General features: G+C 31.9%; 1 non-coding gene across 1 annotated transcript; it reads left to right on the top strand.

Annotated features, from left to right (window-relative positions):
* Positions 1-10,674: 10,674 nt before the first annotated feature.
* Positions 10,675-10,781, top strand: LOC121215181 (small nucleolar RNA R71). The gene has a single exon (XR_005910910.1). It is a non-coding gene; the product is annotated as a small nucleolar RNA R71 (small nucleolar RNA).
* The last annotated feature ends 2,224 nt before the right edge of the window (positions 10,782-13,005 follow it).

The following is a 13,005-nucleotide window of genomic DNA, read 5'->3' as shown; positions in this document are numbered from 1 at the left end:
TCTGGGACTATATCACATGCATATATAAAATCTTCCCCATACTTAAGATGTACATTGTCCTTAATGTACAAACAAATATAGTCACAATAAGCAAAATATTGTAAAAAAAGGGAGGAAAAGAACTAAAACTACCTTGAATTTGGATGATCGTGCCGGAATAGTGAAATCTGAGAATGTAAGATAACCTTGAAGGCTTAAAAATATTAGGCATCTCCTCTATCTCAATAATTGCCTGAAATTCAAGCTCAATAAGAATTAACACCCTTACGGAGGTTCACTCAAGCGCTCAATGTGTTTAAGGTTCAAGTAATGTGCACTCAACGGTCGAACAAGAAATGCTTTTGCCATAGGCTTGCTTGAAAATCAAACCTCCACCACTATAAAAATGAGATGACACACCAATCAAGAGGTCTTTACAACGTTGTAATGGAGCTTAGGTTAGGGGTACGAAAAATGTCATAAAAGTTGGTTACAATCGAGAATCGAGTTAATAAGTTACAAAAAATAAACCAGTTGCTGAATTAAAAGAATTTCCATAAAAAAGAACTAAAGAGTGGATACGAGCTTTTATAAAAAAGATGAGATTAAAGATCTAAGCTCAATCGAATTTTTTTCATTCATTTTTTCTTTTTTTAAGAACAAAGTAAAATTCTATAATATAAAAGATAAACTATAGTCAGACAACTAACCAAACCAAATCTCAAAAAAAAAGGAGTCGATAATAAAGATGATTTACAACATTAGTGTGATTTTTGAGTTAACATGAACGAGTGATAAGAAAAAAATTTGTTAGGATTAAGGAGGTTTACTAGGGATTAATTCAACAAGTAAGCTGTGTTAAAGGTTAAACAGGTTAAAGCCTAAGTGACTCTATAATGTCAATTTATCAAATCAATAATGTGGTCTTTACATGTATAACCCAAGTAGGTTCCAAAATAACAAATCAAGTTGACATACTCAAAACCAAAAATAAAATGAGCACGAAAAAAAATAGACTCTATAGGCTCAAAAAGCTCACAAATAATTATGATTTTGATGTCAAACTTGTCAATTTGAAAATTTTAAGATAATGCTTTAGTTTAGGGAGATAACCTAAAATTATAATTTCTAAAAAAATAACTTATCATTCTTGACTCTCTCGTGTCTTAAAGTATAAATAAAAGAATACACAAAAATCCACAAATTATTCCCAACTAAAATCAATAAAAAATCCATATTTTAAAAAAATAATTTTAATGTTAGATTCGAGAAAATTACTTAAATGCAAAAAATAATCCAGGCACTCAACGATTGAATAAGAAATGTTATTACCATAGTCTTGCTTGAAAATCAAATCTCCACCACTATAAAAATGAGATGACACACCAATCAAGAGGTCTTTACAATGTTGTAATGGTGCTTAGTTGAAGGGTACAGAAAAAGTCATAAAAGTTGGTTACAATCTAGAATCGAGTTAATAAGTTACCAAAAATCATTGTTGAATTAAAACGATGTACACCAACAAGAAATAAAGAGTGGATATGAGATTTTATACAAAAGATGTGATTAACGATCGAAGCTCAATCAAATTTTTTTCATGCAAAATTTTCAACTAGTTTTTTTTCCTTTTTTTTGTTTTTTTAAGAAAAAAAAGTAAAATTCTATAATACAAAAGATAAACTATAGTAAGGCAACTAACGAAATCGAATCTTGAAAAAAAGGGAGTCAATAATAAGAGTGATTTTCAACATTAATATGGTTTTCGAGTTAACATGAAAGGGTGATAAGAAAAAAATGTGTTAGGATTAATGGGGTTTACTGTGGGTTAATTCAACGGGTAAGCTGTGTTAAAGGTTAAGTGGGTTAAATCCTAAGTGACTCTATCATCTTAGTATATGCAATCAATAATGTGGTCCTGACATGATAATCGAACTAGGTTCTAGAATAACAAATCAAGTTGACATACTCATGACCAAAAATAAAATGAGTACAAAAAAAATCTATGCTCTATGGGCTTAAAAGCTCACAAAAAATTATGGTTTTGTTGTCAAACTTGTATATTTTAAAATTTCAAGATAATAATTCAAATTAGGGAGAAAACCTAAAATATTAACTTCTAAAAAACAGCTTATCATGCTTGTCTCTCTCGTGTCTTGAAGTTAAATATGTCAATGCACAAAAATCCACAAATTATTCGACACCAAAATTAATAAAAACTCCAATTTAAAAAATATTAACTTTAATGTTTGGTTTTAGAAATTACTTAAACACAAAAAACAATTCAAGGACTATATCACATAAACATATAAATTCCTCTTCAAATTTAAGATGTACATTGCTTTCAATGTACAAACAAATATAATCACAACAAGTAAAATATTGTCAGAAAAGGGAGCTAGAGAATGGAAATTGCCTTGATTTTGGATGATTGTGTTGGAATAGTGAAATCCAAAAACATAAGATAATTTCTAACGCTTAAAAACATCATGCATCTCCCTTATCTTAATAATTATCTAAAATTAAAACTCAATCAGAATTAACACCCTCATAAAAGTTCACTCAAGCTCTCAAGGTGTTTAAGGTTCAAGTAATGTGCACTCAATGGTTGAAAAAGAAATGTTATTACCGTAGGCTTGTATGAAAATCAAATCACCACTGCTATAAAAATGAGATGACACACCAATCAAGAGGTCTTTACAAGGTTGTAACAGGGCTAAGGTTAATGGTACGAAAAAGGTCATAAAAGTTGGTTGCAATTGAAAATTGAGTTAATAAGTTACCAAACAAAAATAAATTAGTTGTTGAATTAAAAGAATTTATATCAACAAGAAATAAAGAGCAAATATGAGTTTTTATACAAAAAATGAGATTAACGATCCAAGGTTAATGAAAATTTTTTTCATTCATTCTTTTCAACTATTTTTTTATGAACAAAGTAGAATTTAGTAATACAAAAGATAAAATATAGTCAGGCAACTTACTAAATCGAATCTCGACAAAGAAGGGAGTAAATAAAAAGGGTGATTTACAACATTAATGTGGTTATCGAGTTAACATGAACGGGTGAAAAGAAAAAAAATGTGTTAGGATTAACGAGGTTTATTAGGGGTTAATTCAACAGGTAAGTTGTGTTAAAGGTTAAGCAAGTGAAATCCTTAGTGACGCTATCATCTTAGTATATCAAATCAATAATGTGGTCTCAACATGTATAATCGAAGCAGGTAACTAGAATAATAAATCAAGTTGACATACTCACAACCAAAAATAAAATGAGCATGAAAAAAATATATGCTCTATAGGCTTAAAAACTCAAAAAAAAAAAGGTTTTGATATCAAACTTGTAAATTTTAAAATTTCAAGATAATACTTCAGTTTAAGGAGACAACCTAAAATAATAATTTCTAAAAAAAAACTTATCATGCTGGACTCTCTCGTGTCTTAGAGTATAAATAATACAAAGCAAAAAAATTCACAAATAACTTTGAACCATAATGAATAAAAACTCCAAATTATAAAAAAATAACTTTAATATTAGGTTTGTGAAAATTACTTAAACACAAAAAGCATTTCAAGGACTATATCACATAAACATATAAAATTCTCCCCACACTTACATTGCCTTCAATGTACAAAGAAATATAGTCATAATAAGCAAAATATCGTAAGAAAAGGGAGGCAAAAAAAAAAACTAAAATTGCCCTAAATTTTGGATGATTGTGCCGGAATAGTGATATTTGGAAACGTAGGATAATCTTTAAGACTTAAAAACATTAGGCATCTCCCTATGCCAATAATTACTTAAAATTGAACTCAACAAGAGTTAACACTCTTACAAAGGTTCAATCAAACATTCAAGGTGTTTAAGGTTCAAGTAATGTGCATTCAACGATCAAACAAAAAATGTTATTACCATAGGCTTGCTTGAAAATCAAATCTCCACCACTATAAAAATGAGATGACACAACAATCAAGAGGTCTTTATAAGGTTGTAATGGGGCTTTGGTTAAGTGTATGGAAAATGTCATAAAAGTTGGTTGCAATTGAGAATCGAGTTAATAAGTTAACAAAAAAAATGAATTGTTGAAATGAAAAAAATTACATCAATAAGAAATAAATAGCAGATATGAGCTTTTATACAAAAGATGAGATTAATGATTCAAACTCAATCGAATTTTTTTATTCACTTTTTTCAACATTTTTTCAATTTTTTAAGAATAAAGTAAAATTCAGTAATATAAAAGATAAAGTTGTGTTAAAGGTTCAATGTGTTAAATCGTAAGTGACTTTATCATCTAAGTATATCAAATCAATAATGTGGTCTCGACATGCATAACCAGAACAAGTTCTACAATAACAAATCAAGTAGACATACAAATTTCTAGATAATGCTTCAGTGTAGGGAGACAATCTAAAATAATAATTTCTAAAAAACAACTTATCATGCTTGATTCTCTTGTGTCTTAAAGTATAAATAAAATAATGCACAAAAGTCCACAAATTATTCTCAAACAGAATAAATAAAAACTCCAAATTTTAAAAAAAGATTAACTTTAATGTTGGGTTTGAGAAAATTACTTAAAAACAAAAAACAATTTAAGGAGAATATCATATAAACATATAAAATCTTCCCCACACTTAAGATGTAAATTTCCCTCAATGTACAAACAAATAGTCACAATAAGCAAAATATCTTAAGAAAAGGGAGGAAGATAATTGAAACTACCATGCATTTGAATGATTGTGTCGAGATAGTGAAATCTAGAAACGTAGGATATCCTAAATTAATTATATGGTTCCGTGCATTCTAATAAGAAAATAAACAAAGATAAATGAAGATAAAGAGTTGAAAAAAATAGAAAATAGGAAAAAAATATAATGTCACACCCCAAAATTGGGCCTAGTAGTTTTGAGGGTGATTTAAGGATTTTGGCTCGGAATGGGTTCGAAAATTTAGAATTATGGAAACTCAAAATTATTTTCAACTATAGCTTTTTGAAATTCAAATCAAATTTTGAAAATAATGTAGAAAATACTTCCAATTTAAAAAGAGGATTATTTTGTAAAAGTGTTAATTTAAGAGTAGTTTTAAAGCAAATATACCAAGTTCTAAAATCAGCCTATTTCCCCCATTTTAGCCTACTTTTGACGTTTAAAAAAGTGAAGAGAAATATTCTTCATCTTTTTCTTGTGCTGCCCATTAGGAAAGAAAATCCCTAAACTTTTTCCTTCAATTTCTGGTCTTCATTACTCCAATCTCTTGTTTTTTGTCATATTCCAAACATTAAACTTCTCTAGAATTACAAAAAGAGCATAAAGAACACTATTGATTTTGCTATTGATTAACGTGTGGGTTTTCTTATATTTACACCAATCATTCATTTTTTCCTCAATCAAGGTAATGTTTTGATTTCCTAATAGTTTTTGATGTAATCTAGCCATTTTAATCAAGTTTTTATTCATTGAATCAAAAGTTTTGAATAGATGTCGAAATTTGGGTCGTTAATGGTTTAATTTGTGATTTTGAATGAAATCAATGTTTCAAAGTGTTTTTCAACTTGTTTTAAAGTGATTAGCAGGTTTCTAAACTCTCCTTAAAGGTTCATTAAAAGATTCTAAGTTTCTATTGAGTTTTCATGAATATGGCCATTGTATGTCAAAATTTTGGAACCATGATTCTGAGTAGTTTAAAGTGGTTTGAAGGTTAGGAATCATTGTTAGATAAATAATTAGTTGATTGCAATTTATTTTAGGCAAAAGGGAATGAGTAAAGATTAAGATATTTGAGTTAAAAATTTACAAGTCAAAAATTTCAATTCTAAGAGGAAGGAACCTTAAACCTACATTTTTGATTGTTTGGGTGTGTCTATAGCTATAAATTAATTATGTTTGTTGTGTGGATAATTTTGGTGAAGATTCAGAACCGTTGGAGTCTTCGACGAGTAAGGCAAAAGGAAAGGGGAACTAGTTTAGGCTTTACGCGACTAGGCAAAAGTGCAAACAGTGAGTGTTTGGAGTTGCTTCTTGTAGACACGATTCATAGTGTTAATCGAGAGCTTAGGGATAAACTAAATCCATATCCTATGTTCCGAGTGTAAGATTTCTTATATCCCTCGTTTAATTTGCAAAGTATGTAATTGTGTGAAATGGATTGAATATTAAGTTGTGATAATGTGACATGAGATATATATTGTGATAGCTCTTGGGAATGTGTTAGTTGTGACAGTGTTGATGTTTAGTTACCGATATAAGTTTATAGTGAAAGTGTGTAGAAAATAGTAAGTACATATGTGTTAAATTATGGAATGTGATGCTTATGTGACAGGTAAAGTAAGTGAATATTGGTATGTTGTATGTGATAATCTGCATTATAATGCATTCTTATGTGAATGAACATATGGTGACTCAGTGAACATAGTTGTGGCACTTAAAGTGCAATTAAATGTGAATCCGATAAGTGTGCTATGTGTACAAATTGTAATGTGAATTGATGTTTATAAACAGAGATTAAATGCATAAGAACAATAATTAAATGTGTGTATTTACGGATACTTTGGCCTTGTGATCTTGTGAAACCGTTGGATATAGTTGGCATGCTATAGGATTGTGAGTACTCACCGTTGTGTTTTGTGATTCGGGCATTGAAGCCCCGGAATAGATTGGAGGGATAAGGGAATGTCAAGCCAAGATCCATTCACCGGGATATGTTGGTGTGTTGGAGTGTGTTTAGCTTTATGCTATACTTATGGGATATGCTAGACTCTTTGAGTCATTGGTGTGATGGAGATCATCCAATGTGTGGTGATAGAGCCCACTTTTATGTTTCATGTTTCCAAGTTGCCAAATTATCAATAATTAATATATGAAAATGTTATATGTAAATGTATGCGAATATATAACCTGGACTTGTAGGTCATTAAAGTATGAATGCGTTGTTTTGTCTTGATAAATTATCGTTAAATGAATTATATATATACAAGTTAAGTGTAATTGCATGTGAGAGTAGATGTTAGTTTCATGATTTAATTTAGCGTGAATATGTTATTTTGACTTAGTTAGAATATGGTTGTGAATGTGTGGTAGTATGCTCTTGTTTAACCTTTGATGTTGTGTATACTTTGTGGTTATTCCGACATTCACTAAGCTTGTTTAAGCTCACCCACTCTTTCTAAACATAGCAAATATTGAGAATTGACGGTGTGAGCAGTGCAAAAATTCCAAGGAAGTGATCCAAGTTAGGCTTAGTAAACTGAGTAGGCGACGTTATTATTCTTTTATACTGTGGAAATAAGGGCAATGTGGCTAGAATGTTGGCTGGATATGCATATTATGTCTTTGATGTTTTGATATGTTCATAGACTTTTAGGTTTTGATGGATGTTTATCATTATTCTATTGGTTTTTATTTGGTTAGAATATTTATGGTTGAGAGGTTGATTTAGAACTATAATTATAGACATTTTGATGCTGGATGATGTGTTAGTTGATACATGTTGAATGGTAAACGTTTGATTGTGTATTATGCCCTGTTATGTTGTAATTTTTGCTATTTTATATAGAGGTATCAATAATCAGGGCTTTAGTATCGATACCTCCATGTTGAAACGAATTTGCAGGAAGTCAGTAGCTTAATTTGGTACCGATAACCAATCACGAGTATCGATACTCGATGTGAAAATACTGGTACCTTTGCCCATGTATCAATAAAATGCTTTCATTTAAAATTTGACAGAATGTTATTTTGGTTTGAATTTTCTTACTAGTATTGATACTTATCTTCTAAAATATCGATACCTGTGATGGCGTATCGATACCTACGTGGGTTCTTTATAATTTTATCAAATGGTCCTTAAGCATATTTTTAAATTATGTCTAATGTTGACTAAGGTATGTTAAGCCTTTTTAAATGTTGTCTAAGGTGTTTAAGACTCATTACTCCTCTAAATATTTGAAAATGACGATGCTTGCATATATTTGGGACAGTGTGAATATGTATGAGTTTGATGTTTGATGTAGCGTCCTGTTACTAGGGCCCGACGACCGAGCTGGGTATAGGGTGTTACATATAACAATAAAGTGCGTAAAAAAATAAAATAAAACATATAAATCTGAAAAATAAAATAAAAAAAATAACAATAAAAATAAAGATAGTTCAGGGGACTTTTGGGTTCATGACAGCGGCAAAGATAAAGCACTAGTTAGGGTTTGGGTTTGTTGAAATGAGTAGGAAAGAAACAAAAGAAAAAAAAACAAAAAAACCTAGCTTTAGAATAGGGTACATGACTATGTGCCAGACCATGAAGGGCACACGACCGTGTATCTCTCTAAGGTCATGTGGCCTATTAAAAACTTTTTAAAATTTGTTTTAGTGTTCACAAGACCTAGGGGCTGGGACATGTCTGTGTGTTTAGGTCGTATGCACCACACAGTCATGTCGTCAGACCTTATGAATCCATTCAGACCGTGTGTGTCAAAAGAAAATTGAAAAATTGGCTATAGTATTCACACAATCCATGACATGCCCTTGTGTCTAGGCCATGTGTACCACAATCCATGACATGCCCTTGTGTCTAGGCGTGTGTGTCACATGGCCATGTCGTCTACTTCAGACCGTGTGGACCATTTTTAAAAAAAATTATTATTATTAAATGTACTAAGCATGCTACATAATTAAATGTAAATAAAAACTAAAACAAAACAAAAAAAACTTGAGTTACCTTTCGGGAAGTGCTTGCTTAAAGTTGAAGCTCGACTTCCCTTTTCAAGCTCATGGTTAATTCTTATTTTGGAGCCGGAGCTTCTCTCTCTCATTATCCATATCACCACCAAAATAAAGTTTGAGTTGATGACCATTTACCTTGAATGTGCCATAACTAGAGTGTGTTACCTCAATGGTTCCATTTGGGAATACGTTCCGTACCACAAATGGGTTCGACCATCTTGACCTAAGCTCTTTAGGGAACATTCGTGAATCTAAATTGTCTAGCAGAACTTTGTCTCTCACTTTGAATTGGTTTATCCTCTTTACATGAACACGGTGGTGTTTCTTTTTTTTCTTCTTTGAACGTTCTCGGGTTCTCATCAACCTTTGTTCGCCATTCATCTAATTCATTGATTTGTACCATTCTCTCTTCACTTGTCCTTTGATTTCTATCACCTTGAACATGATGCAATTCTAAAATGATTTCATGAGTGCTTTCCTGTAAAGAACATTGAGTAGCATGATTACTAGCATCAACAGAATAAATAGTATTATCTCGCTCATTAGAAACTCTCATAGCATCACGTGCTTAAAGAGTAACCTCTTCATCATTTACCATCAACACAAGTTCACCATTACCCACATCAATAATAGTTCTAGCCATGGCTAAAAATGGTCGACCTAAGATCATGGGTACCTCAATATCCTCATCCATGTCCGATAGAGTGAAATCAACAGAGAATATGAATTATCGACTTTAACAGGTACATCCTTAATAATAACCCTAGGATACTTAATTGATCTGTCAACTAATTGAATACTCATCCTAGTGGGTTTTGGTTCCCCGAGACCAAGTTGTTTGAACATTTTATAAGGCATTAGATTTATACTAGCACCCAAATCAGCCTAAGTTTTTCTACATTTAAGCTACCAATAAAACAAGGAATAGTAAAACTCCCTGGATCTTTAAGCTTGGTGTGTAGTTTGTTATGGAGAATGGTCGAACACTCCTCATTGAGCTCCACAGTGGACAGTTCATCTAACTGCCTTTTATTTGTTAATAGCTTCTTTAAAAATTTTGTATACTTTGGGATTTGTGGAAGGGCTTCAACAAATGGTTAGTTAATATGCAATTTTTTAAAAGTTCAAGAAATTTACCATATTGGTCGTCCATGCAGTATTTCTTCAAATTTGCGGGATATGAAATTGGTGGTTTTTATTCTCTAAGCACCGACTTATGCTCTTTCTTGCATTTCTCAACCACATCAATTTTCTCAACAGCTTCTAGATTTAGCTTCTTTTCAGACTTGGCTAACGCCTTTGCACTTCGTACAATGATTGCGTGGACTTGCTTCTTTGGGTTGGTTTTAGCGTTACCAGGTAAATTGCCTTGTTGTCTTTGAAACTAATTTAGCAAGTTGACTAATATGATTCTCAAGGCCCTGAGTAGATGCCTACTGATTCCTCAAAGTTGTTTCAGTGCTTCGGAATCTAGTTTCTGACACTAAAATAAATTTAGTCAAAATCTCTTCCAGATTCGACTTCTTTTCTTGATGATTCCTCTATCCTGGATTATAATTGTTGTTGTAGGGGTTGTTCTGAGGTCTAGAATTATTACCCATAAAGTCGACTTGCTCATGCTCCATGTTAGACTTGATGGGCAAACATTTTGGATTGACCATCCCCACTCCAGTTGCATCGCATTGCATTACTGGATTCACCTATTTATTGAAAATCAAACCAACAATCTTTTTATTCAACGCTTCCACCTGACTTGCCAACATAACAACTACATCTATATTAAAAACACTAGCTACCTTAGTGGGTTTTGTTCTCATAACTTGTGACTGATAGTTATTCGGTGTCATCCCCTCAATAAATTCTTGTGCTAGCTTAGGTGTCTTATTATTCAGTGTTCCACCAACTGTTACATCAATTATCTTCCTAGTCGAGGGATTCAAACCGTTGCAAAATATTTGAACTTGTAACCACAAAGGTAATCCATGATGCGAAAACCTTCTCAAAAGATCTTTAAATCTCTCCCATGCATCGTACAGTGTTTTAAGCTCAAATTGAGAAAAAGAAGATATATCATTCCTCAACTTAGCTGTTTGGCCGGTGGAAAATACTTCAATAGAAACTTCTCAATCATCTAAGCCCAAGTAATGATGGAACCATGTAGAAGTGAGTTGAACCACTTTTTTGCCTTGTTTATCAAAGAGAATGGGAACAACTGTAAGTGTATGTCATCATTAGTAGTACCATTTATCTTAAATGTGTCGCAGACATCCAGAAAGTTAGCTAAATGAGCTTTCAGATCTTTATCTTGCAAACCATCAAACTGAACATATTGCTATTTGAATTGTGTTTGACTTAATCTCAAAATTGTTTGCAGCAATAGTTGATATGACAGTACTTGATTCAACCCCAGTTAGAGTGGGTTTAGCATAGTCATACATAGTTCGAGAAGCAAGGTGTGCAGGAAGTTGCGGATTAATAGGATTATTATCCATATCCACAGTAATGTCCTTTTGCTCTTGTTTGTTTATTAAAATATGTTGACTTTGCGTTGCTTCTCTAACCTCTCTCTAATTCCCACGAGTAATTTTTTCGATCTCACTATAAAAAACTAATGGTTCCAATGGGTTGCCTCTAATCATAAACCAAGGGAACCTGTAAGAATGAAACGAAAGAAAAATTAGAATTTAAAAATTAAATTAAAAAATATTAATATTAAAATAAAAAATGGCTAAATTAATAGAAATAAAGTTTTCCTAATATTTTAGTCCCCTAAAAAGTTGCCAAAAACTTGATGCGTCGTGAAGTTAATTAAAAATTTGACTAAGGTAAATGCACCTATCAATTAATAGTATAGCTACGGTGAGAAATATATTGTTGCATGAAGACTAAATGTACTAGTAATTACTATCTTTCTATTATTTAACCGAATAATTCGAGTGATTGATTAAAACTAAAATGAACTAAATTAATTAACTAATGAACATGGAAAAGAATAAAACACGAAAATAATTGATTAACAACCAAGAACTGAAACAGTACCCAGGAAAGAACTCATTTAGATTTCATCTGCCACTATCAATTTAAATTATGCAATTTCTTTTACTTAACACCTTGATTTGTAGAAATGCCTAAATTATGCTAATATCTCTTTCGAGCATAAGAACAACTTATTCTAGGTTGATTAATTAAAATATCTTTCTAATTAAAACCCTTATTATCACATTAACTTGTGCTATAGATTCCCTATTAGATCTAACTATAATATGATAGATTTATGTTGTCCTATTTCTAGGATTGCATGCAACTCCACTCAATTACACAAAATCTACTCTTAAACAAGGTCTAGTCAACCTCCGATTTAAGCACATCTGTCACATCCCAAAATTCTATTAAGTGTTATTAATTCATGAACAATCTTGAGATGTGGCGTAGTGGTTAAGTTGTTTAAGTAACTCCTAAATGACCCAAGTTCTAGTCTTCATAGCATCAATAATTTTGTATAATTTCATGCAAAAATTTGGTCAACTTTCCCATGCAAAACTGTCCAACCATAAGCATGTAACTTCTATTTTTTATTTTGTTTTGTAACCCCATATTTTAAAATTTCAAAAGGTGAAACTTCTAGAGAAATTGTGCTTAATTCTCCTTAACACTCTTGTCTCCCCTCATGAATACTTTGTTGGGAGTTTACTTTTGGTGACGGTTCACTCCTTCCCCTCCCACTCTTTCATTTGTTTTCTGTTCACAACAATTTTCTCTCTTTTCTCCTCCTTCTCCTCCTCATTGTGCAACCCAAATTGGTTGCTCCTCATTACTTTTTTCTTTCATTTTTGCTTAATTTTCCAACTTCAAATTGAAACGCCATCCAACAACTACCATATCACCACACAACAACAACCATATAACAACCATACAACCACCTAATCACTACCATTGAACCACCTTATACCACCTATAACGCCCTGAATTTTGGGCCTAGGAGAATGGGCTTTGAGAGTCGGAGCAATTGGATTTTTATTGCGTGAGAGGTTATCACCAATTACATGTTTGCTATATTGACTAAGTGATTTTGGAGTGTTAAGGGGGTTTCTAGAAATTTCTGGGATCAAGTTATGGTATAGGAAAAATTTTGGGTTTTTAGCCTTAGGGGAGCTTTGACTTCAGGTAGAAAGTCTTTTAAAAAAATGGGGATGAGATATGATACAAGGAAGCTTGTGGTCTAGTGGTAAGGTGGCGTCATGGGGGTGGCAAGGAGGTCCAGGGTTTGAGTGTTGGCATGGTGTTTTGTTGGGTATTTATTTTGCATCT

The sequence above is a fragment of the Gossypium hirsutum genome, chromosome D02 (genome assembly GCF_007990345.1).
Source record: "Gossypium hirsutum isolate 1008001.06 chromosome D02, Gossypium_hirsutum_v2.1, whole genome shotgun sequence".
Taxonomy (NCBI): Eukaryota; Viridiplantae; Streptophyta; class Magnoliopsida; order Malvales; family Malvaceae; genus Gossypium; species Gossypium hirsutum.
Note: the sequence above shows the minus strand (reverse complement) of the source record. Positions and strands in the feature narration are given on the sequence as shown.